This window comes from Monodon monoceros, unplaced genomic scaffold (genome assembly GCF_005190385.1).
Source record: "Monodon monoceros isolate NGI ecotype Baffin Bay Population unplaced genomic scaffold, NGI_Narwhal_1 Super_Scaffold_14, whole genome shotgun sequence".
Lineage (NCBI taxonomy): Eukaryota > Metazoa > Chordata > Mammalia > Artiodactyla > Monodontidae > Monodon > Monodon monoceros.
The window spans coordinates 15,603,618-15,631,607 of record NW_021703770.1 but is presented as its reverse complement, the minus strand read 5'-3'; the positions used below and the strand labels follow the sequence as shown (position 1 = coordinate 15,631,607).

General features: G+C 37.1%; 1 pseudogene; it reads right to left on the bottom strand.

Annotated features, from left to right (window-relative positions):
* Positions 1-5,227: 5,227 nt before the first annotated feature.
* The window catches only part of LOC114895670, a 42,744-nt pseudogene continuing 19,981 nt past the window's right edge, over positions 5,228-27,990 (bottom strand).

Sequence of the window (27,990 nt, the reverse complement as noted above, 5' to 3'; positions counted from 1 at the left end):
ATTCCAGGTTATAAGAATTATGCATGAATGTTATTCTTAAATCTGAGAGCTGTATTTAGAAGATTTTGTTAGTACTTGCTCTAGCCAGGGCATTTTGTAGCAGTGAAAAGAAGTCCTTGGTCAGAGACACAGGGATTCGTAGTAAGCAGACATCTGTGTGTGGAAGTAAATTTGATGTGACATGAGCGAGACACCAACAGTTCTGCCCAGCCTTCCTTCTATCTTAATGCTATTGTACCACTCATTCCCACCGCTGCCCCACTCGCCATGCCAGTCCTCTATGTTACTTAGGAACTTAGGACTGCACCCATCAGGGCACAATACTGCACCGTAAACAGAGATGCAGAGAGGCTTCTCTCAGCTTCCTGGACACATCAGCCTCTCTCAGGAGGAGGACAGAGAAAATAATAGTCCTACAAACTCTAAACCCCCAACCCACAAATTGTTTTGATTTGAAACCCTCCTACCAGATCCACCCAGTAATCTGTTGGGAGTTGAAGTAATAAAACCTCTGGTGAATTAGAAACAAGTAGAATAAGCACCTCTCTCATTGAAGACCACAGAGACTGAGAATTTCCTTTCAATACGGTTTCAGACAGGCCCCTTTGAAACAACTTCTGGTCAAAACACAGCAGCCGGGCTTCCCTGGTGGCACAGTGGTGGAGAGTCCGCCTGCCGATGCAGGGGACACGGGTTCGTGCCCCGGTCCGGGAAGATCCCACATGCCACGGAGCGGCTGGGCCCGTGAGCCATGACCACTGAGCCTGCGTGTCCAGAGCCTGTGCTCCGCAACGGGAGAGGCCACAACAGTGAGAGGCCCGTGTACCGCCAAAAAAACAACAACAAAAAAAAACCATACAGCAGCCCAGGTGTATGGCACAGTCATAGAGTAAGGTCTTTCGTACTATTTTTAGATTAAACAAATGGAAATGAGAATTTGCATTAACTTTCCAATGCCTTTTTATTTCTCCTTTCTAGTAAAGTGGGATTGGACGACCAGGAGTCCCTGTCTCCCAAGCTCTTGAATTGGCACTGAATGACGCTCTGCTAAAACACTCAAGGAAGCTTCTGTTATTGTCTTCTCAAATGCATCCTAAGTTGACAGTTTAGTACTAAAGTAGACAGAAATTTAGAGATCTGAGTTCAAGCCACAAGTGGGCTTCAAATCACTTCACCTTTCTGAGGGTCAAGTCATTTATCTATACATGGGAATAAAGGTAACACTCTCACAAGGTAGTTGAAAACACTAGATGCTGTGTTTTATATGTGTTTAAAAACATATATGTGTGCATGTGTGTGTGTATAATTTTATTAGTTCCTTCTTTAATAGTAGAACTGACTTTGTTTTCTTAAAGTAAGTGATTTAACCTCACAGCTACTGAGTCTGTAAAATGGATTGGATTAGATCAGTGGTTCTCAACTGGGGCAAGTGGGCATTCATCATCGTCTGAAGACAGTTTTGTTTGCCACAGTTGGAAGAAGTATTTTACTGCCATGGAGCGATAGAGGCCAGAGATGTTGCTAAACATCCTACAATGTATAGCACTGCCTCTACAACAATTATTTAGGTCAAAATGTCAATAGTGCCAAGACTGAGAAATCTTGGATTAGATGACCATTGAAAATGTGTATCAACACTAAGAGCTTTTCTCCCCCCTGATATATTATTGCTCCAATCAATTACAAATATTTGTTGAGTACCAATGGCTTCTCATTAAACTGAAGAAAATCTGAAATCTTGGCCATGACCTACAAAGTTCTATGTGATCTGGCTCTGGCCCATCTCAAGCTACTTTCAGCCACTCTCACTCTGGTCTAGCCATGCTGGCCTCTATGCTGTACCTCCAATATGGCAAACTCCTCAGGGATTTGAATGTTCATTGTACTAGAAATCTTCTTGTCACGTTTCTGCTTGTTTAACTTTCTCTTTTATTCACATCTCTGCTCAGATCTCACTTTATCTGAGAGATTTTCTCTAACCATCTGATGTGAAATGTCATCATGCTTCATGTTTACCCCCTTACGTTTTTGTCACTGTATTTTTGTTCACAGATTCACTCCTAGTGCCTAGTATGGCAAAGGTGCTCAAGAAACATGTTGTCAAATTAATAGCCTGGGATCCTGTGCCAGACACTTTTTTTTGGTCTGTACTATTTCAATTCTGTTTTACTTTTAAATACTCGTTTTAATTTTGTAATTGTAACATGGAAGATGTCAGACATTTTTTAATACAAATAAAATTTAAAGGAAAAAAGATCTTATAAGGATTACAAAGATTATTGATTTTCTTTTCATGGAGAAAAAAACAGCAGTTCTTTTCACATAATTATTATATCTACAAGGGTAATGTTTGTTTAATTAACATTGTAGGAAAAAGTTCAAGTTTGTATTTATTTTGGAGCTAGTGATTGACAGAATAATACTTTTCTGTGTGCTTATTTTATTTGTTTTATTTTGCTTTGGTTTGTCTCAGAGTGCAAATGTTTCTCTCTCTCTCTCTCTCTCTCTCTCTCTGTCTCTCCTCTCTCTCTCTCTGACATAGTATGTGGAGTCCTGACTTCTATGAGAGCAGGGCCAGATCTTAGTTCTGCTTGTGTTCAAGTTCTTGTCTCAAGGCAAAGATTTCACAGCATTCATTAATTTGACAATCTTCTGAATCAGTATGATTCATTTGGTATTTTCTTTTACTTGCCTCTTTATTTACATGAGCACAGTTAAGAGCTGCTGATAGTACATGAAGAACTTCCTAGGGTGTGGTTAATAAAATAGTCCTAAAGTATACTAAGAGTCAAAAATGACTCTTTTTCTGGAGATTGTGTATGTCCTCTGGGGTAATAATTTGTGTACCAGAAATATCTAATTGTCTCTATCAGCTTGCCTATAGATATTAAGAACGAATAATTATTCAGTTTACTTCTCCAGGTTTAGCCTGGCCTACCCTATAGTTGCAGGAATATTCTTTTTTATTCTGAGAGCTCCTAGTTTGTCTGTGTGTCTGTCCTGCCTGAAGGAAACATTGCTCGGCTTCCTGTAAAGTTGAGGGTCCTTTAGTGATAGACCAGATAACAAGCCAATTACCACGGAGGACATTTTATGTATCACTTTTCCCATATAAATTATCTATATTACCCAAAATTTCTTAAATCAACCCATGTTTCTTCTACACATAGAAAACATATATAAAAAATAAAGATCAAGAGAATGAGAAGACAAGTCACAGACTGGGAGAAAATGTTTACAAAAGACATATCTGTTAAAGATTGTTATCTGAAATATGCAAAGAACTCTTGAAACTCAACAATAAGAAAATGGACAAACTTGAGTAAAAAATGGGCAAAATCGGGCTTCCCTGGTGGCGCAGTGGTTGAGAGTCCGCCTGCTGATGCAGGGGACATGGGTTCGTGCCCCGGTCCGGGAAGATCCCACGTGCCGTGGATAGGCTGGGCCCATGAGCCATGGCTGCTGAGCCTGCGCCTCCGGAGCCTGTGCCCCGCAACGGGAGAGGCCACAACAGTGAGAGGCCCGTGTACCACAAAAAAAAAGAAAAAAAAAGGGCAAAATCTCTGAAGTGACATCTCACTAAAGAAGATATACAGATGGCAAACAAGCACTTGTAAAGATGCTCTGCATTATATGTCATTAAGGAATTACAAATTAAAACAACAATGCAATACCACTACATACCTATTATATTGGCCAAAATCTAGCACATTAACAATACACAAATGTGGAGCGACAGGAACACGCATTTATTGCTGGTGGGAAAGCCAAATGGTACAGCCACATTAGAAGATAGGTTGGCAATTTCCTACAAAATTAAACATAATCTTACATCACACTATCCAGCTATCACCCTCCTTAGTATTTATTCAAATGAGTTGAAAAGTTGTGTCCACACAAAAACCTGCACACAAATGTTTATAGCAGCTTTATTCATAAGTGCCAAAATGTGGAAGCAATTAAGATGTCTTTCCGTAAATGAATGGATAAATCAACTGTGGTACATCCATACAACAGAATATTATTCAGCACTGAAAAGAAATGAGCTATCCAGCTGTGAAAAGACATGAAGGAAATTTAAATGCATATTACTAAGTGAAAAAGCTACATACTATATGATTTAGCTATATGACATTCTGGAAAAAAGCACAAGTATGGAGACAGTAAAAAGATCAGTGGTTGCCAGGGGTTGGGGGCCTGGGAAGGATGAATAGACAGAGCACAGAGGATTTTTAGGGCAGTGTAACTATTCTATATGATACTATAATGGTAGATACATGTCATTTTGTATTTGTCAAAATGCATAGAATGGAAACACCATAAGCATATCTAATATAACCTGTGGATTTGGGTTATAATGATGTGTAGGCTCATTGATTATAACAAATATACCACTCCAGTGTGACATGTTGATGGCAGGGGAGGGTGTATGTGGGAGAGGGGAGCAGGGGACATAATAGAAACTCTGTACTTTCCATTCAATTTTGCTGTGAACTTAAAATTGCTCTAAAAAATAAGTTCTGTTAAAAAAATTAAGCATAGAAAGATAAAGAAAAGGTGTAGGAATGTTGTTTCCCCACTCTGGGCACAGCATTTGTGAGAGAATAGCTACCATCCATTGAAAAGTAAAGCAAAAGGAATTTGGCAAACAAAAGACATAAGGAAAAACAGGTTCTGGTAAGATCTCTAATTAAGTGGTAAATATGTTCACTTGAAGGAGTATATTTTCACTGAGGTGGTCTGCTAATTGAGCAAAAGACTTAATTTTGAATGTTTTCTTAAATATCAAGACAATACCCCAAGGTATCTTTAGCTTCTCTTCCATTCTCGAGCCAGGTACATGGCATCCTCCAAATGGAGGCTAAAGACTGAGCTGCTTGATTTTTCAGAGACTGAGTAACAGGCTTTCTGCAAGGATGGATTGATTTCTGGGTCACTTTCCCCACAGGCTTAGAGTAATCCCTTGCACACAGTAGAGATGCAATTAATACTTTTTTTAAAGTGTAATATTTATTCTGTGACATTTTTATCATTGACAATTTTTAAAATAGATTAAAATAATCAGTGTTTCATAAAAAATAAATACATCAGAGGAATTTAGTTAACGCCTGTAACATAGATGGCTTGACCCTGACTATCCACTTTTGTTTTCATATCAAACATTTTTAATAAAGTAATATAAAAATGATAGATTGCTGCATTCTACACGTCCTGTGTCTCAAACATTTCAAATCAACTTCCAGTCTTTTTTCTCAACTCTGTATGTTAATGGCATTTGCTCCTGTTTTTAAATGGGAAGAGTATCCATTTTTTTTAACAGTGATATTTAGGTCTTCTTTTTCTGATTCTTCAAGAAAATGCTTCATGCCAAGTTTGAATAGTAATTGAGGGTCTGGTCCAGAAAGCAGTAGGCAATTACAGAGAGCCAGTGGTAAGAATCTATCAAAGTGCTCAGCTCAATTTCCATGAGAAGGGTGTGTGCATAACCATTCTGGAAACTTGGGATGACCATGGAGGCTACCTGCAAATTTCATCTGCTGCTGAAACACTGGACTGGCTCTGACATCCACACAAGACTTTGCAGCAAGCTATAGTCCAATTTTGTCAACTTCAGCCTCTAATATTCTACTGTTTGGTCAATCAAACATATACTCTTTCAATGAGGACTTTCTCAAAAGTGCCCAACTATCTCAAGGACAAACGGCCCAAATCACTGTGTGAAAAATCAAACCTAAGAAATCCAATAAATCAATCAAGGTAGTCTTTTATTGCAGCCTGCCCAAGTACTGCATGCTCTATTTCATAGCCCAGAAGGAAGAAAAGTTGATGAATATCAGTTACACTATGTAAAAGCTCAGTGAAGATAAACATTTGTCCATTTGGAATCACAAAGGAAGTGCTGGCTCAGCACATATACTAAAATTGGAATCACAAAGGCATTTATCTGGGGAATCAACCACATGAATAATCTCAGAGATCCCTAGGATATCTTTACTGTGCTCAGTTAGATGATAAACCACGGCTTGTCCTTAACAGTGGTATTGGTTGTTTTTCTTTTTCTTTTTTTATTGGAGTATAGTTGATTTACAATGTTATGTTAATTTCTGCTATACGGCAAAGTGATTCAGTTATATATACATATTATTTTTCATATTCTTGTCTTTTATGGTTTATCACGGGATACTGAATATATTTCCCTGTGCTATACAGTAGGACCTTGTTTATAAATCCTATATATACTAGTTTGCATCTGCTAATCCCAAATGCCAAGGGGGAAGGGTGTGAGGGAGGGAAGGATTGGGATTTGGGGCATCTTTCTGAGTTAGCATATCATTTTAAAATTCTTCCATTCATGTTTCATGTTCCAGTACTGATAAAATTCTGAAATGTTCTTTTCCCGATTATAGTAGCTTGCTCTTTCCTATGACTGGACTTACTTCAGCTGAGTAAAATAAAACAACTGCAAGTAGCAATCCAAGTAATAACTTCCAACTTTTGTCTTCTTTATACTTCCTTTAGATAGTTCCTTCTGATTAGGAGGAAGTATTTGCCACCATTTCCTTATTTCCCTGAATACTTACAATGATTACAAGTAGTTTCTGCACTGGTTTAAGAATTATCAATAAGAGAGGAATCGGTCAAGTTGAAACTGTGAAATGTGGAAACTCCTGATGTCTCTTATGGGAGAACAATTTGGAGGACACAATATTGAAAGAGCAGGGATGAACACAACTTCTTTTATCAGTAGGTGCCTTGAAAAAGAGTCATTCTATGCAGTAATTTTTGTGTAGTCATCCAAATTTCCTTACTTCTGGTACTCTAGAGGCATCCTGTTCTTTTGTTATTGAAAATCCTATGGAAATAAAAGTTTACAAGCAGAAAAGTCAACTTACCACACTGATTTATTCCCAGGCCCTGATACTGACTTACTATATGGTTCATTTGCACTAAATGACAGTCTGGTGAGGTTACAGCAAGTGTGTTACATTTTCTCCAGTTGGCCAGTGAATTAAATCAGAAGAAAACACAATTTCTACTAGCGGACTACAATCCACAGATGAAGCTTATCTTTCTTTTGCTTGATTTATCCTAACAGTGGCAAAAGTGATGAGTCCCTCCAATTAGTGACTGTGTTTGTTTATTTGCTTTTCTGGTTGAGTTAGTAAGCTTTGCAATTGTCTATATCTTTTTCTCCCTTACTGTAAACTCAATGAAAGAAAGGGTTTTGGCTTGATTCCCATTAGAACACCAACACCAGACACAATACCTGCAAATAATACATGCTCAGTCAATACGTTGAAGGAAAGAATGTATGAACAAGTAAAGCTGAGTTTTCTTTTTTTTTGCAAATCTGATTCTTGAACGCTCATTAGAGCACTATGGTATAGTCAATTAGCCTTGAACTAGAAATCAAATACTCAGATTCAAGGCACTGTTCCATCCATTTTTATTATCTATCCTTTCATAAATCGTGAAAGCTCTGAGACTCAATTTCCTTACTTGAAAAGTGAGTAGAAATCAATCTCACCAGCTAATTCTACTAAGATCTGGAGACTTTATCTACATAAGGCCAATGAAAGCACTGTGAGTTTTAAGCTGCTGTATAAATGCGTGATCAGACATGGCGTGTCACACTGACATCAATCAGGGAAATAATTTACAAAGTGAGTGGGAAGTGTCAGGAGGTAGAGAATGCTTAATTTGCCAGAATTTTCAGGGCAGTATGGTATATAGTTGGAAAAAACGTTTGATAAGCTACATGAGCTGTAAGTGCAATCCCTTACCACTCCCATTCATGTTCCACTTTCAAATAATACCCAATAAAACTTTCTTGTAAGAAGTTCTCCACTGGACTTCCCTGGTGGCACAGTGGTTAAGAATCTGCCTGCCAATGCAGGGGACACGGGTTCGAGCCCTGGTCCAGGATCATGCCGCAGAGCAACTAAGCCCATGTGCCACAGCTACTGAGCCTGTGCTCTAGAGCCTGCGAACCACAACTACTGAGCCCACATGCCACAACTACTGAAGCCCGCGCACCGAGAGCCCGTGCTCTGCAACAAGAGAAGCCACCGCAATGAGAAGCCCGCGTACTGCAACAAAGAACAGGCCCTGCTCGTCACAACTAAAGAAAGCCCACATGCGGCAATGAAGACCCAACACAGCCAAAAATAAATAAATAAATAATTTTAAAAAAAAAAAGAAGAAGGTCTCCACTTAATTGCAGATCTTTCGAAAATAGGGTGTAATATAAGTATGGAGCCAGAGGTGTGTTGCTTGAGGCACAGAGGGTGAATATTTTTCTACAGCTTTCCCTAGAAATTAATCAAAGAGACAAAATTTTATTTCTTTAAAGTAAAACTTTGAGATGATGCCTGCCTACCAAAGATACCAAATCAAAAGGCTGCCTGGGATGTACACATATTGTAATGGTCCAACCTCATATATAATCATGTCAGAATCATATTGGACTATATCAGACCTAAAGAAAATCTCATCTTTGTTCCATAAAGTCAGAATATATTAATGTAGGTGAGACCAAGCTCAGCCTTCTTAGCCAAAAAGTTAATCTCACATAGTAATGTGGGGACAAGCCCGGAGCCAAAACCCAGTATTCTACCTCATGCAGTACGAAATGTTTTACAAGTGATTATATTTTAAATATTGATTAAAAAGCATTGGACAGATCAGTTCTTTGTACCATGTTTTTCCATTCCTTTTTTCCAAATGGATGGCCTACATTTAAACTAGGCCGATGAAAACTGGTAACAACTTGCTAATGGAAATCAGAATCTTAGCTCATTTTATTCAAGTGTCCCTTCATTTATTCCTTAATTCATCAAACATGTATTAGACGCCTAAATGGTCCAAGCATCTGGAGTTGCATAGGGAATTACAGTAAATACAAACAAACATTGTGTGTATGTGTGATCTGAAATGTTTACTAGTTACGGTCTGAGATAAGAAACATACCAATAAGTAAAACATTTGGCTCTTGGGCTAATCTCCAAGACAATTTCGAGAAAATGTCTATCTTCTGTGTTCCCTCTTCACAACTGTGTTGAATCTGGAATATAAAGCCACTAGAGATTTGACCACAGTATTTCATTTCTCTTATACAAATTCAATAGAATACTGACATTCAAATTATGCCTACTCTCATCTTGATACATTTCCAAGATTACCTGAAAATTTTAAAACAGTTTGAAACAGACTCTCCAATACATTAATTCATTCATTCAGCAAACATTTACAATGCCCATCATGTGTCCTGCACAGTGAATAAGTACTGGGGGGTTAAAACACAAATGAGCCTGCTCCAGAAGAACTCATTATTTGTAAAAAAATGTGGCTAACCTAATTTAGAATTTACTATATGACTACAAAGGTAAAATTGGGAGGATGCTTTGAAATGCCTTTCTATAGCTATGAAAAATTTGTCCAAGATCTTTGGCCCTCCTTACAATTTTCCTCCCTAGCAGCTTATTTTCTAATAAGTTTTCTACCTTTCCCCTTCTCTTTCTCCTTTCTCTTCCCCTTCCCTCTCCCCTTCCTCTTCCTCCTCTTCTTCTCCTCTCCTTCTTCTTTTTCTGCTTCTTTTCCTTCTTCTCCTCCTCCTTGTCCTTCTCTTCTTCCTTCTTTTCTTTTTTTAGTGGATGACCCTCTATGTCTATGACTATATATGAACTGGACCTTCATCTGACTGAGTAGTTTTAGATCTATGTTTCCAGAATTCTTTAGAGCTTTCTGTGGAGACTCCTTGGGGATGACTAATCCAGTGGCATTCCAGGCTCACTTTCTTCACCTGATCTCTGGCAGCTTCACAAAGAACTGCTATTTAAATTGGGGCTTTGAGAAAGATTTCATTTGAAAAAAGAGTTCTTAGACATCTTTAAATTTTAAAGTCACTCTCTTTCTTGTCTAATTTTTATCTTTGGAGGATAAACTGAGGCAAACAGAGGAGAAGTGATAGTATCAATACTATATAGCTACCTAGAGAGAACTATATTTGAACATGGGTCTTTCATTCTCAGATGCTCATCCCTTTAGGTTATTCTAGGCAACAGTTCTCCTCTGCCACATTGCCCACTGTAGAGGTAGAAATCTCTGTCTGGAATTGTAATGACAAGAGTGTCACCATGTGCTGTGTGTTTCCCCTCAAGTGTAGAATTAACTACCTCTTAACTTCCTTTTAGCTTTAATCAGGAACACTCTGTCCATAATTTTCAAAATGTAATTCAATTTAGAAGACATGAGCTATGAATTTACTAAATTGACTATGCTAGTTTGTAAACACTAGGTTAAAAAATATATATAATTCTTGCAAAGGAGTTTCTTATCAACTTCTTTAGGGATTGGGGATGCAGACATGCATACATCTTCAGTGAAACTATATCTATATTAGTGTCTTGTTGTTATGAGTTGAATGGTGTCCCTCAAAAGACATGCTGAAGTTCTAACCCCCAGTACCTCATAAAGTGGCCTTATTTGGAAATAAGGTGATTGCAGATGTGACTTATAAATTAAAGTGAGGTCATACTGGAATAGGGTGGGGCCCTAATCCAACATGATTGGTGTCCTTATAAGAAGATGGCCATGTGAAGACACAGAGACACAGGGAGAACACCATGTGAAGATGGAGGCAGAGATTGGAGTGATGCACCTATAGTCCAAAGAATACAAAAGACTGCCAGCCATCATTAGAAGCTAGGAGAACGTCATGGACTAGATTCTCCCTCAGAGTCCTCAGAAGAAACCAAACCTGATCTTGACTCTCAAATTTCAGACTTCTAGCCTCCAGAACTGTTAAACAATAAACTATTGTTTTAAGCCACCCAGTTTGTGGTATTTTGTTACGGCAGCCACAGGAAACTTATACACATGCGTAAAGTTCACAGATGAGGAAGCCATTATCAACCTTGCCATGTGTCTGGCACTCTGCTGGGAGAAGGTGACATTTGAGTTGGGCACTCAGGAGGAAGTCGGAGTTGGCCAGAAAGAAAAGGGAGTATGTGTGTTTACAGCACAGAAGAAAGCAGGAGCAAAGGACAGGATTTGGAAAGGTCTTTTGGTGTTTGAGTAATGCTGAGTAATGCTGTATAGCTCCAGTGTGGAACATAAATTGCTTGGTGCTTGGGCAAAGACTGATGCAATGCCCTTTTGCAACAAGAGAGTTTACTTAAATCAAGAAAAACTTCAAGTTTTGGAATCACTGTGTGTTTGTGTGTGTTTGTGTGTGTGTGTGTGTGTGTGTGTGTGTGTGTGTGAGTTTAAATATGTACTTATCCCCAGATGGTTTTTCTTTCTTTCTTTTAATTTCTTTTTAATTATGGCAGCTATTCTCCAAACATGTTTTTGTTTATCTCAAACTAAGTATACAGTTTCAACATATGGAGCATATTTTGTTTTACTTCAGTTTATCTTAAGAAATCAGCTTTCCTAACTCTTGTTGGCAGTGAACCCAAATGATTTCTTACTTTTTCTTTCCCTCTCTACTTTCTCCTTTTTTCTTTTCTCTCAGTTACAATTTATCTCGATCTCCCTCACTCTCACTTTCTCTCCTTTCCTCTCGCCCTCCTTTCCTCCCTTCTTTCCTTTTTTCCTTCCTTCCTCCCTACTACTTTTCCTCCTTCCTCTCTCCCTTCCTTCTCTTCCTTTTCCTTCTGGGAGGTCACAAAAGATTTCCCATGTTGATGAACCAGCTCATTTAGTGGCAGAAACCAATAGTTCCTTGGCTTGTGGACATTTAATCAGCCTAGAAAATACACAAACTGGAAATAATGTTAGTAAACAAGTCAGGGATATTATTTGCTCTTTCATTTATAATATTATGAGCCTGGCATTCTAGTCTGTTCATAATCTGAGCCCAAACTATGTTATCACCCTTAGTTTTGCATGATGTGTTTTCAAACCTCAGTGTATTTGGATCTCCTGTTCTTCCTTTTCTTAGGGAGCTTATTTTCATCCTCTCAGCCTACAGCACTTCACTTACCCTTCAAGATACAGCTAAAATATCCCTCCCTTTAAACACATTTTATGATGCTCACTGGCAGAATTAATCTTTTTCTCCCCTGGATTCTCCTAGAGCTTTGTACATTCCTCTATCTTTGCTTTATTATGATTGGTATTTATTTTCATACATGTCTCCTCCATTAAACTGAGGTCAAAAATGGTTTCTCATTGTCGCAAAATCTGCTGTGTCCAATAGGCACAAAGCACTTCATAAATTCTCACTGAAGACATGCTTGAGTGGAAAGAGATTGCTATCCTCATACAAGAAGCAAAAAGCTTGTCTTTAATATCCATGCAACTCTTCCTTAAAATCATTTGCAAACTTCCGAATGTGAAGGGCACTAGAAATGTCAGAAACTGAGCATTTGAAGAGAAAGCCACTTAGAAAGCTGAGTATAATATTGTTAAGGAAACATAAAATAAAATAAAATATAGATAGTGGAACTTATCCTTTCTTGGTGTGTATATTCATGTAGCAGAAACTGGGCATTCTAGTGGACTTAAGTACAGTGTAGGAGCTCAGTGATATATTCATGAATGTTTCTGCAGTGTCACTAGAAGAAATAGTTTTACCGCTCATACCAAGCCTGAAATCAGTTACACTATGCTGAGATAGTTTATGAGTGCAACTGTGCTGTAAGTGACTCATGAGGTCTGCCAGAAGAATGAAAGTATAAGTAGGGGCACATGTGTCATGTATACTTAATGTCTGTACTCCCCAAAAACAGAGCCTATGTCTTTCTTCTTAAAACCCCCAGCACATTGCTTGACACATTGAATATGATCTACAAAGGGCTTTTGAATGAATGAATGAAGATTGTCTAACCTGATACATAGCAGGAATGCAAAGTCACAATCTTCATGGTTGCAGCTCTATAATTCCTGCATCTGTCCATTACTATTAGCATTTTCAATGACTTTGCGATATAAGAAACTTTTAAAATTATATTGCATGACCCCTAATTTCAGCAACTTATTTCCAGCATCAATGACCTTGATCATGACCTTATCTGTCCTTCAAGCATTGCTTAATGGAAGTCTGTGCACCGAGTAGGGATAATGGCCCATGGACTAAGTAAGCATAGGTTCTGACCATGTTACTTACAATGACTATAGTCCCCTATCCCTAACTACCTCCTTCTAACAAGGGCCTTGGAAGTCTCAGTGATATAAGCTGCTAAGGAGAAAAATGTGGAGAGGATAAAACAGATGAGGTGAGTTCTGGTCCCAAGTAGGGAGGTATAATGGACAGTAGTATGCGTGGTGGAGGGTCTGATATAGGAGGAGGAATAGAGGTGTAGTGGTGGTGTACAGGGACCCATAGGCACCATGGATCAGCCTCACCACACCGCCCCCCGCAAGTCACTGTTCCCCTCCCTGGGGTCCTCACCTTCATTTCTCATGGGCAAATTGAACAGTTTCTTATCTTAGAGCAGTAAGAGATATTTACATGAGTATGACACATTTTCACTGAAGAGCTTGTGTTAGGGTGTGCTTCTGCCCCATGAGGACAATTTTGAGATTTTGTTACCTGGGAAAACATTGTAACTTTCCTGTACCTGGGTATTCCCATCCTTATTGGAAAGGTGGTGTGTGAAGGAACTGAGATTACAAATGAGGAAGAGTTTATAGAATGTCAAATGCTACAGAAATACGTCTTGATTATTATCTTGATATTGTCCTTAAGGTAGGATAGGATTGGGAGATTGGGACTGACATATATACACTATTGATACTATGTATAAAATAGGTAACTATTGAGAACCTACTGTATAGCTCAGGGAACTCTACTCAATGCTCTGTGTAGTTGACCTAAATCGGAAGGAAATCTAAGAAAGAGGGGGTATATGTATATGTATAGCTGATTCACTTTGCTGTACAGTAGAAACTAATACAACAAGATAAAGCAACTATACTCCAATAAAAATTAATTTAAATAAAAGGTAGGATAGGATTTCTCAAATGAGGAAACAGTCTCAGCCAGGTCAAGGACCAGAGATGAAGGAGCACACAGTTTACCAGCAGCAGAGTTCTAGAACCTGGTGTTGTTACTTTCACCCCAGTCTGTTTTTATTTTTGCTTCCCCCATGCTCATCCTCAGAAACCAGGTTGTTTCTGATGTAACAACATATGAACTTTAGTTAGGAGGTGTTTTTTCATTACAAAAGGGTAACTTTACCTGTTACATTCATGATCATTTAGATAGCTTGCTTTCTTTTAGTTTAAACCTAAAATTAAATAATCTAAATAAGGAATATATTTTTATAGTTAGAAGGGAATTTTCTGGTTAAACGTCTCACAGAGCTGGATCCTGAGGCTCTGAGTGGTAGATAAATCACTTACCTGGTGACAAATGAACTACAGTGGTAGCACCAGTGCAATAGCCCCTTGCCCATGCATGTCACCAGGCCCCGTGCTGCCTCTCCTTTACAGAGCACCAAGTTAAATCAAGGGATAACAATCTTCAGAAGCAACATTAAACACTTCACGCAGTACCTGACAGTAGACTCCTAAACCCCCGACACGGTCAAGCCAGGAGTCTTAAGAACATTTACATACATATTTGGAAGCTGTATTCAGCAAGCAATTGTTCTTAGGTGCTCTGAGTGAAAGAAAATAGTTTTGATCGGGAAGGAGATGAGTCGCTATCCCCATATCTTGCATTGGAAAGAAGGTGTGGTGCAGTCCTCACTAGAAAGCAAACCTGGGAGGAAGGTGGGCAAGACTCCCAGGCGGAAATTTGTTGTCTTTGCTGCAGGACCACTCATCTACCAACCCATCAGTCACCAACTTATATGTTTCTCTCCACTGCTTCCTTCACTCTCCAGTGGGGAGAATTCTCCTCTGTCCTTTGGCTCATGAAACAACCTGGGTTTCTCTGACTCTCCCCACTTCAGCTAAGAAGCCCACATTTATGGTTAATCAAACTACAAATGCAGAACTGTCAGTCTCTGGGTGGCTTCTTTAGAAACAGCCAGGGGCTGCATATTTGATGCTTTGAAGCACATTTTCACCCCAGGAGTTAAGCTAACGTCTGTTGAGAATTGTCTCCAGCTCTGTCACTGTTGAAACGGAAGCTCCTCCATAAACCCCACTTTTATGCCATGAAAAGACTCCACTCTACGCTAAGACGTTAAGAATAGTTTGGGGGAAAAGTTCTAGTCATTTAAAATAAGAAATCAGCAAAACTTCCACAAACCTTCATGTTAACATAGTGATTCCTAATTTACAAAGCACTTTCCCCTGGCTAGCCTTGCCCCTGTTTGACTTTAAACCACAGAACAACTGCATTGGTTAGAAAGAGTTTGTTGTGGAAATCTCCCTTACACTCCATCCAGTTCCAATGACAAAACTCGGGTCCTTGAAAAAGCCATGCTCCTCTCATCACCAACATCTGCTCCCACTATTTTCTCTTTCAGGACTTCCCAAGGGAAACTTGCCCACCCTCTCCCCCTCTATCCCTACTCCAAACATTCCTTATGTGCATAGGAATGAAACATAGAATCATGTTTCTATCTTCCAGAGTATCTGAAATCAGTTTCTGGTTATTCATTTTTCAGTATGATTATTTTAATATTTGTCACCCTATAAGGTTACACATCGTTTCTGTGCTTAGCTTACTATTATATCTTTAGCATATGTCTAGCATATAATAGCTCAATAAATACTTCAGAATGAAATGAATGACCACCACCCACCTTTCTTTTCAACTGAGAAATCTGAAGCTCAAAGCAACATGCTAAATGTCATGTTACTAATAAGGGTTTTTGATGTCAGAGAGACTTGAAATCTCCAATTTCAAATTTTAGCATTGGCATTTACGCATTTGGGTGATTTTCTTTAAATCTCTGGTTCTCTTTTCTTTTATCTGTTAAATTCATATAATAGAAATTAAAAGGATTGTAAGTTCTATAAGAAATAAATTACATATAGTGTTTGTGTACTCAATATACCCTTAATAAATCCATTCATATCTTTTAAGTCAATTAGTTGGACCACTGATCCTAGGCTATGAAGCTATTTCTATATATTTCAAAATCATCAATATCTTTTCTTACAAGAGGAAAATCTGAAGCAGAGGGCAAGCAGTCAGTGCTAAAAGCAATTGTTCCTCTTTATCTTTTCTCCTTTAGCTCATAACGCAGTGACAGAAAAGACTGTGAAATAAAATTTTCAAGGTAATAGAAATAGAAGCAAAACTAATATTTATTTAGTTTATTTAGCATCTTCCTAAATGTCTGGTATAATTCTTGTTGCCTTGTCAATTATTCACATTAACAAGGATTGTTTGAAAGACAAGCCCAAGATGGAGATGTTTAGGAGAAAATGAAGAGTTCTCATGGTAAATTCAAAGAGTGAAGTCACAGTGTTTTTACTGGCAGATTTGCTAAGGTATGGAGCTAAGGAAACAGCCAAGGTATTAGTTAAAGAAGTTGTCTGAAGAGAAGGCTTATGCAGTTTAAAACCAAAAAAGGAAAGAAAATGAAAGAAAGAAAAAAGAACAAAAAAGAAATAAAGTAAGCATTAAATATCAAGAGATGTTCCACTCAAGTTTCTTGACACTTAATCTTGTGTTTGATCCACCAGGCCACCTGTGTTGCTCTATAATATTATTATGTCCAATGTATAATTTATATTTTCTGTATTGTATTCCAAATCTATTAAAGGCAGAACACAGACCAAAGATATATATATATATATATATATATATATATATATAAATCGCAGCATAGAAATAGCAAGGGAATATAAAAATATTACCCTTCAAATATTCTATTTCAGGCTGAAAATGAAAGAAGGATATTGGAAAACCCACACGTATATGACTTAATATATATTATCTAGTTCATTTAACTTCAAAACTGCTTTAATACAGCTACATTAGAAGCAGTAATTATACATATTTAAAACTTTGGCTGGAGAGAGCTGACTGAGAACATTGACATGGGTAACAAGATGTTTGTGTAAGAGAACATGCAGGGGACTTGGAGTCAAAAGGAACTGGGATCAAATTCTAGCTCTGCCACTTATGATCTCTGTCATACTAATGTTAGAAAATGAAATCTGGGGTTAGTAATGCCTATGTCGTAGGATAGATATGATTAAATAAGGTTGAAATAAGATTGAAAATAATAATTATTAAAAATAATATGAGTAGCTTCTATATACTAATACTTGTAATACAGTCTACATTTAATAAATACTGTCTTTTTCTCCCAAAAGCATTTGTTGTTTTTAAATAGGAGAGAAAAGATAAAGTATCTTTGAAATACTAAATGATGTGCACCAGCCATGCTGCTGGAAACAAGAAAGTAAATGTGCTTTGCTTATCAGAATGGTGCCACTGTCATCTACCATGCACCGGTTTCTTTCCTTCTCCTCCACCTTTACCTCAACTATTGAAGTAAAAAAATGATTGAGGTGATACCAAGGCCTACCTTATTCTAAAGGAGACTGAGGTCATACAAACATGTCCAAGCAAGCTGGTGATCTTCAGGAAGGAAAAGAAGTCAAGCATTTTTTATTCTGCATGTATAGACACCCAAGTCATTATATTTTTCTTGACTTATTGCACTGGCTAAAACATCTATTACAATATTGAATAGAAGTGACTGAGTATTCTTCTCTGTTCCTAACTTTCAAGGGAAAGCATTTGGGTTTTTTACCATTAAAAGTGGTGTGAAGTATATGATTTTCATAGATGCCCTTTATTAGACTAAGGAATGTGACTTCTATTTCTAGGTTGATGAGAACTTTTTTTTTCAGGAATGGATATTGGATAGTGATACATGTTATTCTGTATCTACTGAGATAATCATATTTTTTAGCCTGTTAATCTGGTTAATTAAATTGATGAAGTCAAATATTAAAATATTAAGCCAATCTTGCATTACTAGGATATAACAATTTTGATCATGATGTATTATCCTTTTATATATGATTTGACTTAAGTTAGCAAAACTATATTAAGAAATTTTGGATGCATATTCATATGGAATATAAATCTGTAATTTCTTTTTCTTATAATTTCTTTGTCTGGCTTTGGTATTCAAAGAACACTATCCTTATAGAAAGATTTGGGTTGTGTTTTTTCTTCAAATTTCTGGAAGAATTTTTAAAGAATTGTGCCTTTTCTTTCTTAAATACTTGGTATAATTCACTATTAAAACAGCATGGCCTAGAGTTCTCTTCGTGTGAGGTTTTTCACTATATTTCAATTTTTAAAATAAATATAGTGCTGTACAGGTTATTTATATCTGCTTTCATGAGCATTGGTATTTATTGTCTTTCAAAGAATTTTTCCATTTCATCTAAGCAATTGAACTCTGCAAGCATTTTTAATTACTAAATATAAAAAGTAATTATGAAAAGCAACCTGAAAGCTTTTGAAATTTTATAAAGAAATAGATTATGGTACTTTACTGCTTAAATCATCCTAATACTTTCTATTGAGCTCCCTACTGAATTCGAATTTCATATGAATCTTGTAATGCAGCCCATTAATTATCTTAAAATTTGAAGTTTGCATGACCTGCAAGTTCCTCCGTGATCTTATCCTTCTTCCCTTGGCACTCGGGCCTTCTGTTTCCCATACCTACAAAGTTATCTCCCACAGCAGAGACTTCACACAGTCATTTCTTCTGCTGGAATATTTTTTCTATGATTATTATATGGCTGGCTGCTTCTCAACATTCAAGTTTCAACTCAAATATGACATCCCTAGGAAGTCTTTCTTGGCTATGCTAGTTAGAGTTGTGGGCTTACTATGCACTGAAGTAGTAAGAATTCTAAGATGACTCATAATTACCCATACCCACGTACAATCCAGTCTTTTTGAGTGTGGATAAGACCTGTGAATATGTTAGAATATCACTGTCATGATTTATGCCATGTTGTTTGGCACAAGTGAGTATGCAGATGTAATTAAGGCTCCTAGTAAGTTGACTATAAATTAATCCAAAGGGCCATTATCTTGGGTGGCCTTGACATAATCAAGCAAGTCCTTTGAAAGCAGAAATATTCTTCTGTTTATATGGGAGAGATAAAAAATCATTTTGTGAGAGAGTCTGCAGAGAGTCATATGGCATAGACCTCAGGATGGCCTCAAGATGCTGAGATTATCTCTGGCCAATAGCCAGTAAGAAAACAAGAACCTTAGTCCTACAATTGCAAGGAACTGAATTCTGCCATCAACATGAATGTGCTTGGAAGAGGACCCTGAGCTCCACATGAGACTATAACTCCAGTTAGCATCCTGATTTCAGCTTGGTGAGATCTTGAGCAGCTGGCCCAGTTAACTCATGCCCAGACTCCCGATCTAGGAAAACGGTGAGTTGATAAATTGTTCTGCATTAAATTGCTAGAATTCTAGCAATTTGTTATGCAGAAATAGAAAATGAATACACCCAAAGCCACTCTCTATTACACTGCATTATTTTATTTTCTTCATAGCTTAAAACTTTGAAGTTATATATTTTCTTGTTTATTTCAGTATTTACCCCAGAATATACATTCTACTAGAAAAGCAATTTTGGTTGTCATTCTGCCAGGTGATTCTTGCCATTCTGGCTATTTGAGAGGTAGATTGGAGAGAATTATAAATCTGTTTCTGTTTTTCTGTTTAAAAAAGAGAAGCTAATATATACTGCATAATATTGAGATTTTTCTCAGTGGGACAAAATAATCTTTCTTTGGTATTCCTCAATTTACTAAATAATTAAATATGAGGGAAAGTCTAAAAATTCTTCAAATTGAGAGAACCAAGCCAAGATTTCACATAAATCAGAGGCATGTAGCTCTGTTATTTTTCAAATAATACAATTGTTTATGGAAGCCATGCAACATTTCAGAACAGAATTTTATTTTGCATAATGAATATACATAAAATTTTTTTGGATTTTTCCCTCTGTTGTTATTGTGACCACATGTGGCGATGGTGCCAGAACATTCCTCCCTTGTGTGTTTCATGCCCAAAGTGATCCTTATACTCCGGGTTTCCAGCATATCTGTCTGTTTTGTCAATTCTTGCTATTGTTATCCTGAAAAGGTAATCACAACTGCCTGAGCCAAAGAGGAGGGAGAGAGAACCACATGATTGTCTTTTATCCTCCAACGGGAAGAATTTAACTCCTTTACTTTTACTGAACTAGCAAGCAAAAAATACACTGATTAATTGTTTTTAAATCATCATACTTCCAGGTAATATATCCCCTTGGGTAAAAATTCAAGTCTAGAACTTTGTGGCCCATTATATTCATGTTCAAAATCTTATAGCTAAACAAAGAAATGTTGCATTTGTTATCACCTTGAATTCAAGTGTATTGAAACATCCAACCTGTACTCTTCCTGAGTGTCTAACATTTGTGGCTGTTAGCAACTGCAAACTTGTGAAATATGTAATGTCACCTTCAAATTCCAGGTCTTCAAAATGTTACAAGATTATATTGGATAAACATGTTTTGCCTTCAGCTGGTCAAGCTGCTTGGTAAAAGCCCTAAACCCCAAACTCTCCATTTAAACCAGTTTCAGTAACATCATCAGAATCCATTCCAAGATTTCAAACATGGTAAACATCTTCAAACGTATGTCTAGAAGTACTAATATCTTTTTTGTATGAGTTAAAAGACTCTAGAAATTACTCTATTCAAAATAAATACATTTCCCATTGATCCTCATTGGTACCTAAAATTTTACCATTAAATTAAAAAAATTTTTTTGTGCTCAAGATTTACTGCTTACAAAATGATGGGAAAGTAATACACCAAGTCCCTTGTGTGTTTGCAATTTGTTCCCTGAAACAGAAATCTAGCTTAACCTGGTAGGTAGAAAAGCATATTGGGAAGGGAACAACAAGGCAGTCCAGGCTTAAATCTTGTATCCATTTCTTATTGAAATGAAAACTTCTGGACCAGAGTATCCTCACATGTTAAAACCTAATTCAATAATGCATCTTACAAGACTGCCATGAATATGTTACATAATGTAAGAAAAAGACCAAAACAAAACATGATTATTAGTAGCTATTATTGTTTTTATTTTAGGTGACCTGCTAACATTTATTGAGTGTTCTCTATAGACAGTCTATACATACATAGAGATGGAATAGGTTTGTTTTATATGAATTCCAGGACAAATTAAGAATCAAAGAAGAAAACCATAGGGAGAAACAAAATTTACTTCATTCTAAAGAAAAGAAAAAATAAATTATTATTAATCATTTTAGTATTGTTGCTATTACTTATTGACTGACTCCTTTCTATAGTCAAGTTATTGCGTTAATTGCTTTCATGGATTATCCTATTAAATTTTCACCACCCAACATTTATTACTATTTTTTGGAGAATCACACTGAGTAAGTTCACAAAGAGCTTTGCAGCTATGATCTGATCTCAGGTATGTTGAATTACAGGAAGGTGTTGACCGGAAACAAATAGACTGCCAGATATTTCTCCAGCAAAGACAGGTGTATTCATGATCAGCAGAGAATTGCAATTTGGGGTCTGCAACCATGAGACACAGGCAAGTCCTCCACACAAAGGAGAATGTTTTTATAGAGAGGAAGAGGAATTTGGGAAGTCTATCTTAAACAAAGAGCCTATGGCTTTTCATTGGCCGAGTCCCTGCAAAGAAGGAAGAGGAGTCTTTTCTTCCTGTTGGGCTTTGCTATGTTCGCAGGGTGTGAGAGCACCCCCTTCTGGTCTCCCAACCCTATTTAATTGAGGTTTCTTTTTATTAATTTTTTTCCGGAGGATAACAATGGGATCTGTAAGACAGCTAACTTGGAGGTACAAGGTAACTCTCAATTAGACTTTGTATAACCTCACTTAAGTTGCTAAAGATTTATTAAAGTACAGAGTCTAGATTCAATGTCATGGAGGTCTTACTTGACCCCAGGACATTTATTTCACATGGACATTTGGAGAGTTTTGGGGATGTGATGCCAATCACATGGTGGTAAAATTTGGGAGTATTTTGTGATATTGTGATTTATAATAAGAAATGCTTATTTGGTCTTTGTCCCCTCTTCTCGCACAGACCTCCATAAAAATCTTGGAACTTCTTAAGTGATAAGAACAATAAAAGCGTCTTTTGTTATGTTAATGAGGCGGCTTTTGGAAAGAACTTAAGGATGAGAGCCGGTTGCCAGTGGATCCAATCATGTGATTATAGGGTTGGAACTTTCAATCCCATCCCTCTGACCTTTAGGGAGAGAGAAAGGCTAGAGATTGAATCAATTCCTAATGGCCAATGATGTAATTCATCATGCCTATGTAATGAAGGCCTATAAAGACCCCAAAGTATGGGGCTTAGAGAGCTTCGTGGCTGGTGACTGTGGAGATGGGGGAGAGTGATGCACTTAGAGAGAGCATCAAAGCTCCACACCCTTTCCCTCTACCATGTTCTGTGCATCTCCTTCATCTGGCTAATCCCGAGTTATATCATTTCATAATAAACCTATAATCTAGTTAGCAAAATGTCTCTCTGAGTCTTGTAAGCTGCTCTAGCAAATTAATTAAACCCAAGGAGAGGGTTGTGAGAACCTCAAATCTATAACCAGTTGGTCAGAAGTATAAATAACAACCTGGGCTTGGGACTGGTGTCTGAAGTGTGTGGGTGTGGGTGGAGGGGCTACTGAACACATAACCTGTGGAATCTGATGCTGTCTCTGGGTTGGTAGTGTCAGAATTGGATTGAATTCTTGGACACCCTGTTGGTGTCCCAGAATTTCTTATTGGAAGTGTGAGGGAACACTACCACCACCATCATATGGGAAGTGGGTCTTAGAACAACAAAATAATTGAAGACAGTAAGAGGACATAGCTGTGGATCAGAAGATGGCCATACATACCATATGACCATACCATATGATGACCATACCATAAATACATATCTAATGACGTTTAAAGCATACCATGAGAAGATTAGTTTTAAAATGACTTAGAAAGTATAAATAACTTTATAGGAACTACAATAAGTCTCTAATAGAGTAGTTACATTAAGGAGATAAATAGTATATAGATGACAATTTTTAAAGCACGTCATGTGGCATGAGATCTAGAGTTACAAGACTTGAATTAGAAAATTTATTTTGCTATCTATGTTATGCTAGCTATACTATGCTGTATCTATTTTACTCATCTTTGTAAACTTAGACAATCCGTTTCACCTACCATGAATAAGTTTCCTTCCCTGTAAAATGAAAATATTATCTTGACTAAGTTATGTAATTACTGACCAGGGTAAAAAAGAAAACAAGATAGCATATACGAAGATACTTTATAAATAACCCAGTGATCTGCAGATTTATGGAGTGCTGAAGATGTTGATGATCATGGTGGAGGTGATATTGCTGCTGCTAATGGTAGGGATAATGGCCAAGCAATTCAAATCAGCATGACCCTATAAATAAGTTTATTGATCTGCAAATTGTATCATCTATCTCTCTATCTCTCTATCTATCTTATCTGCTTATCATCATCATCTCGGGGGCCAGAAAGGCCCCTATAATTGTCAAAAATTGGGACTGATTCTGTTCAGCAAGTATTCAGTTAAGCTTTAGTCAAACTATAGCCATAGAGGGCAAGAGATCACCCCTGAAAGCCTGGAAAGCTGGCTACAAAAGTTAAACTTGATCGAGATGGCTTGGGTACTTTTCTTGGTGGACCTTGTGAGTTTTTGCACATCTGTGTAGATTGGGCAGCTGCCCAAGGGGTGTGGCTTTAAGTATACCAACATGAACACATGTCATGCAGATAATTTTCTGGTCTTTTGAAATGGTGGTATTGAGACAATATTAATGGAACTTCAATATCAACGGATTTGCTTGATTGTTCTTCTGGTTACAAACATAGAGATTTAATTGTTCCTTTCCAAAAAACAATTTTTAATGAGAGAGGAAAATGAAAATCTTTAGTGGAGAAGAGAATATTGGAAGAAGGAGTTAACACTTTCAGAATGTAAGTGTAGGTTGCAAAGCCGGAATTAAGTGGAAAGAAGATACTTGAATCAGACAGCAATTGATTCAGTTCAAGGATTCACTAGGGTTTAAATTCCTGAATTTTAGCATTGTTTTGGACTAGATAATCCATCAGAATAAAAATGTCCATAGTTTTAAAATAAGTAATCACAGTACATACTTCTCTGAATTGGTGGAGATCAAATGAAATAGTATATGAAAATTACCTTCTACAAAGTATTGTTTATCCTGCCTTACCCAAAATAATTTATTTTCTTCTCAATTCTGCCAAAGTTCCAGAAATTATCTTTGTGGGTCTTACATTCTTTTAACACACAATCTTAATTAGATTATTAATTTTTATATTTATAATAAATATATTTTATTTATATTTTCCTATGCTAATTTTATTTTTATTGCTATAATTTAATTACCAAGCATTTATTGATCCCATTATTAGGAATTGTTGCATTTGTATGTGAGTTTAGGATGTGAGAACAGGACACAAAACAGGAGATGTTTTGGGAAAATGTGTTTTAATTTGATGGTCAGATATTGATAATGACTGAACAGTACTCTTATAGCTTACATCTGATATTTAGTGGAAGAAGAGTCTAACATGTGTTGTTCTTCCAATATGACTTTTTTTTTTTGCATGATCTGTGAAAACTTACAATATCATGAAATTTTAGGTTTTAAACCTGAAAGACACTTAAGGAAAGAGTTTGTGTAACCCCCCAACTTAGAGTTGAAGAAACTAAGGCCTTGTATTTATAGATAGTGTCTATCATCCAGGTTACAAAATAGAATATATAGTATGATATGTACTTATGTATAAATAACCATAGATAAAAACAATCTGGAAGATAATATGCAACACACAGGGAGATCAGCTTCGTGCTTTGTGACCACCTAGAGGGGTGGGATAGGGAGGGTGGGAGGGAGACGCAAGAGGGAGGAGATATGGGGATATATGTATATGTATAGCTGATTCACATCGTTATCCAGCAGAAACTAACACACCATTTTTAAAGCAATTATACTCTGATAAAGATGTTAAGAAAAAAAAAAAGGTAATATGCAACATGATTCTTGACCCCAAGGCTATCATCAGGAACATTCTTCCTCATTCCTCCTTTGCATTCTTTAAGTAAAAACCAATAGAAAAAACCTCTTCTTACTTAAGATTTCTGCTCAGTTGGCCTTCCTCAGAGAGGTCCCTGAACCTTCAATCTACGTTTAATACCCACGCCTTTGCATGGTCTGTGGAATGGAATGCAAATAGGACTTCTCTAATGTCAGGTTTTACACGTTAATTTAAAAAATAATTGTGGAAAGAACACAACTTCACACCGACCTTCTTAGTAAATATTTAAGTGTACAATGTATTATTGTTTACTAGAGGTATAATGTTGAACAGCAGATCTCTAGAGCTTATTTATTTTGCTTGATTGAAACTTTAAGCCCATTGATTATAATTTCACCTTCTCGTGTATTATTCTCTCATTAATATCTGCATCCCCACTAGACTATATACTCCAATAGAGCAAGGGCACTGCCAGATGTTTCTCACCATTGAATTTCCAGTCTTGAACATAAATGTTGGCTCATTGTAGATGCTTGATAAATATTCATGGACTTAACAATACATAACAATCAAAATACAATCAAATGCCATTTTGAAAACATCCTAAAAATTCTAGAATTTCCAGAGCACTTTTTCTGACTACATTTGTCATTCTGGTGGTCTTTAGAATCATGTCAGTCCCCAGTTTATTCCTAATCATAAATATTTCTGAAAGAAATCTGAGATACCTTTTCTGACTGTATTACAGTGCAACTGTGCACACGCGCGTGCGTGTGTGTAAGTGTGTGTGCTGAGAAAGAAAGAGAGAGAAAGGGAGAGAGAAGGAAAAAGGGAGAGAGAGGGAGGGAGAAGAGGAAGAGAAACAAAGCATTAGGAAGCAGGGGTTAACTTTTTGCAAAAAAAAGGGAACAAATTCAGTAAGAGAAAAAAATAAATATCACTTATGGTAAAACACTAATATTAAAGACATTACAACTTAATGTATGGAGAATATGTGGATAATAGTCATTAAATTTAGCCTCACATATATTATATATATATGAACCTATATAATATATGAAAAAGGATGTGATAATACAGGTTTCCCCCACTATCCGAAAGTAGAGAGTTCCTATGAAACCTTTCCTGAACCAAAATGGCATAAAGTGAATAAGCAATTACCTTAGGACACCCCTTGCTAACGAATTCACAAAATAAATTGAGATAAAGCACAAATGCCCACAGACACAGCTTAAAGCTATGGCAGCTCAGTGCTGAGATGCTGAGGGTAGTTCCCCGGGGAAGGAGCTTGGCGGGACCACTCTCACTGCATGGGGTGTGTGCTGCCTCTATAGCAGCTCCCTGCAAAACAAATGCTGAACACTATTTTCACTTTTTGCCTTTTGTTTTTTGTAAAAGTGAAGATGCCCTTTGGATGCCCTTTCTTTCAGTTAGTGAAAATAGGTGCTAATGCAGATACTTCATAAAAGTGAAGTGGTGTAAAGCAAACCTACAAAAAGAGGGGGATACCTGTGAAACAGTAGAGAAGAGAGCAGGGCACAACTTTAAAAGAATGATACAGCCCTAGGCCATGACAAAGACTGGCTAGAACCAGCTGGGTCCCTGATGGCAGAAGATTTGACTTCCAGTAGACCTTGAGCCTCATTATACACTCATTGTAATACATTAGCATGCTAACTGACACACCCACCAGTACCATGACAGTTCAGAGCTAACCACAAAAGGCCGAAAAGTGGGCAGTGGCCCAATTCCTGGAAATCCCTGCCCTCTTCCCCGAAATAATTGGAATAATCCTCCCACTTGCCTATGAATTTACCCAGCCCATAAAAACTAACCACACCATATTTTGAGGCTCTCTAACCTTCTGAGATGGCCCACACTCTGTCTCAGGAGTGTTTCTCTCTAAATAAATCCACTTCTTACTTATCACTTCGTCTCCGAATTCTTTCTCAACGAGGCAAGAACCTTAAATTCACCGAGAACACCTGTAACTGCTTTTCCAAATATAACAGTAACAACTATATTACTTTTTGAAATTTACTCAAAGATGCATGTCCATTTTCTCATTCAAATCTCTATTCTTATTAACCCAATTTCAAAACAATAAACTAAGGGTAATAATAACTTATACAGTGCTTGCTATGTAGTCAGATACTCTTGCTAAAGCATATACATGTATAAACTTATTTAATCTTCATGAAAAATCTTACAATATAGGTATACTTCTTTTCCTTAGCTCAAAATAGGAACTGAATCTTAGCTAAATTTAGTTTAATGTCACAAAACTACATAGTTGCTTACCTTAATACCCTTTCTGCCTCCTTCCCACCTCCTGCGGGAAATGTAGAATGGCAACAGTGGAACCAGCCTCTGTAGAGCAGGGCCAGGGCACAAGTCTGGATCCTTGGATAACCTTGTGAAGTGGAAACATTTACTCACATTGGACCAACCACCTAATTTGGGGCTGTTACATCTAAGGAAAAGAATTTTTATCTTATTTAATCCACTGTAATTATAGGACATTACCTTGTGCTCTAACAAAAAAAAACCACGGCTTCTACCAAGTATTTTGGGGAAGGCTAAAAAGTTCTTAAACCAGATAGAACTGAAGTTTCAGCTAAAAGAAAATCCTCGTAAGCAACGTCATGGTCTTGTCACAACAGCAAAATCCTGGCTTATCATTTCTATAAGGAAAAGGTATATACTCTACTGAATGTACCATGTCTCAGAATCTCAGTATTGCAGTCTCATATATCTACTTTTGTCATCATCACACAAAGAACAGACACATCTGTTGAGATAGATTAAAATGGTCCAAGATCACGAGATTGTTGTATAAAAACAATGTCAATTTTTGAGTTTACAATGAGAAGTCACACAATCAGAGACACTCAAGTTCATGTAACCAATTTATTTTCTTTGCAGAGTAAAGATAAAC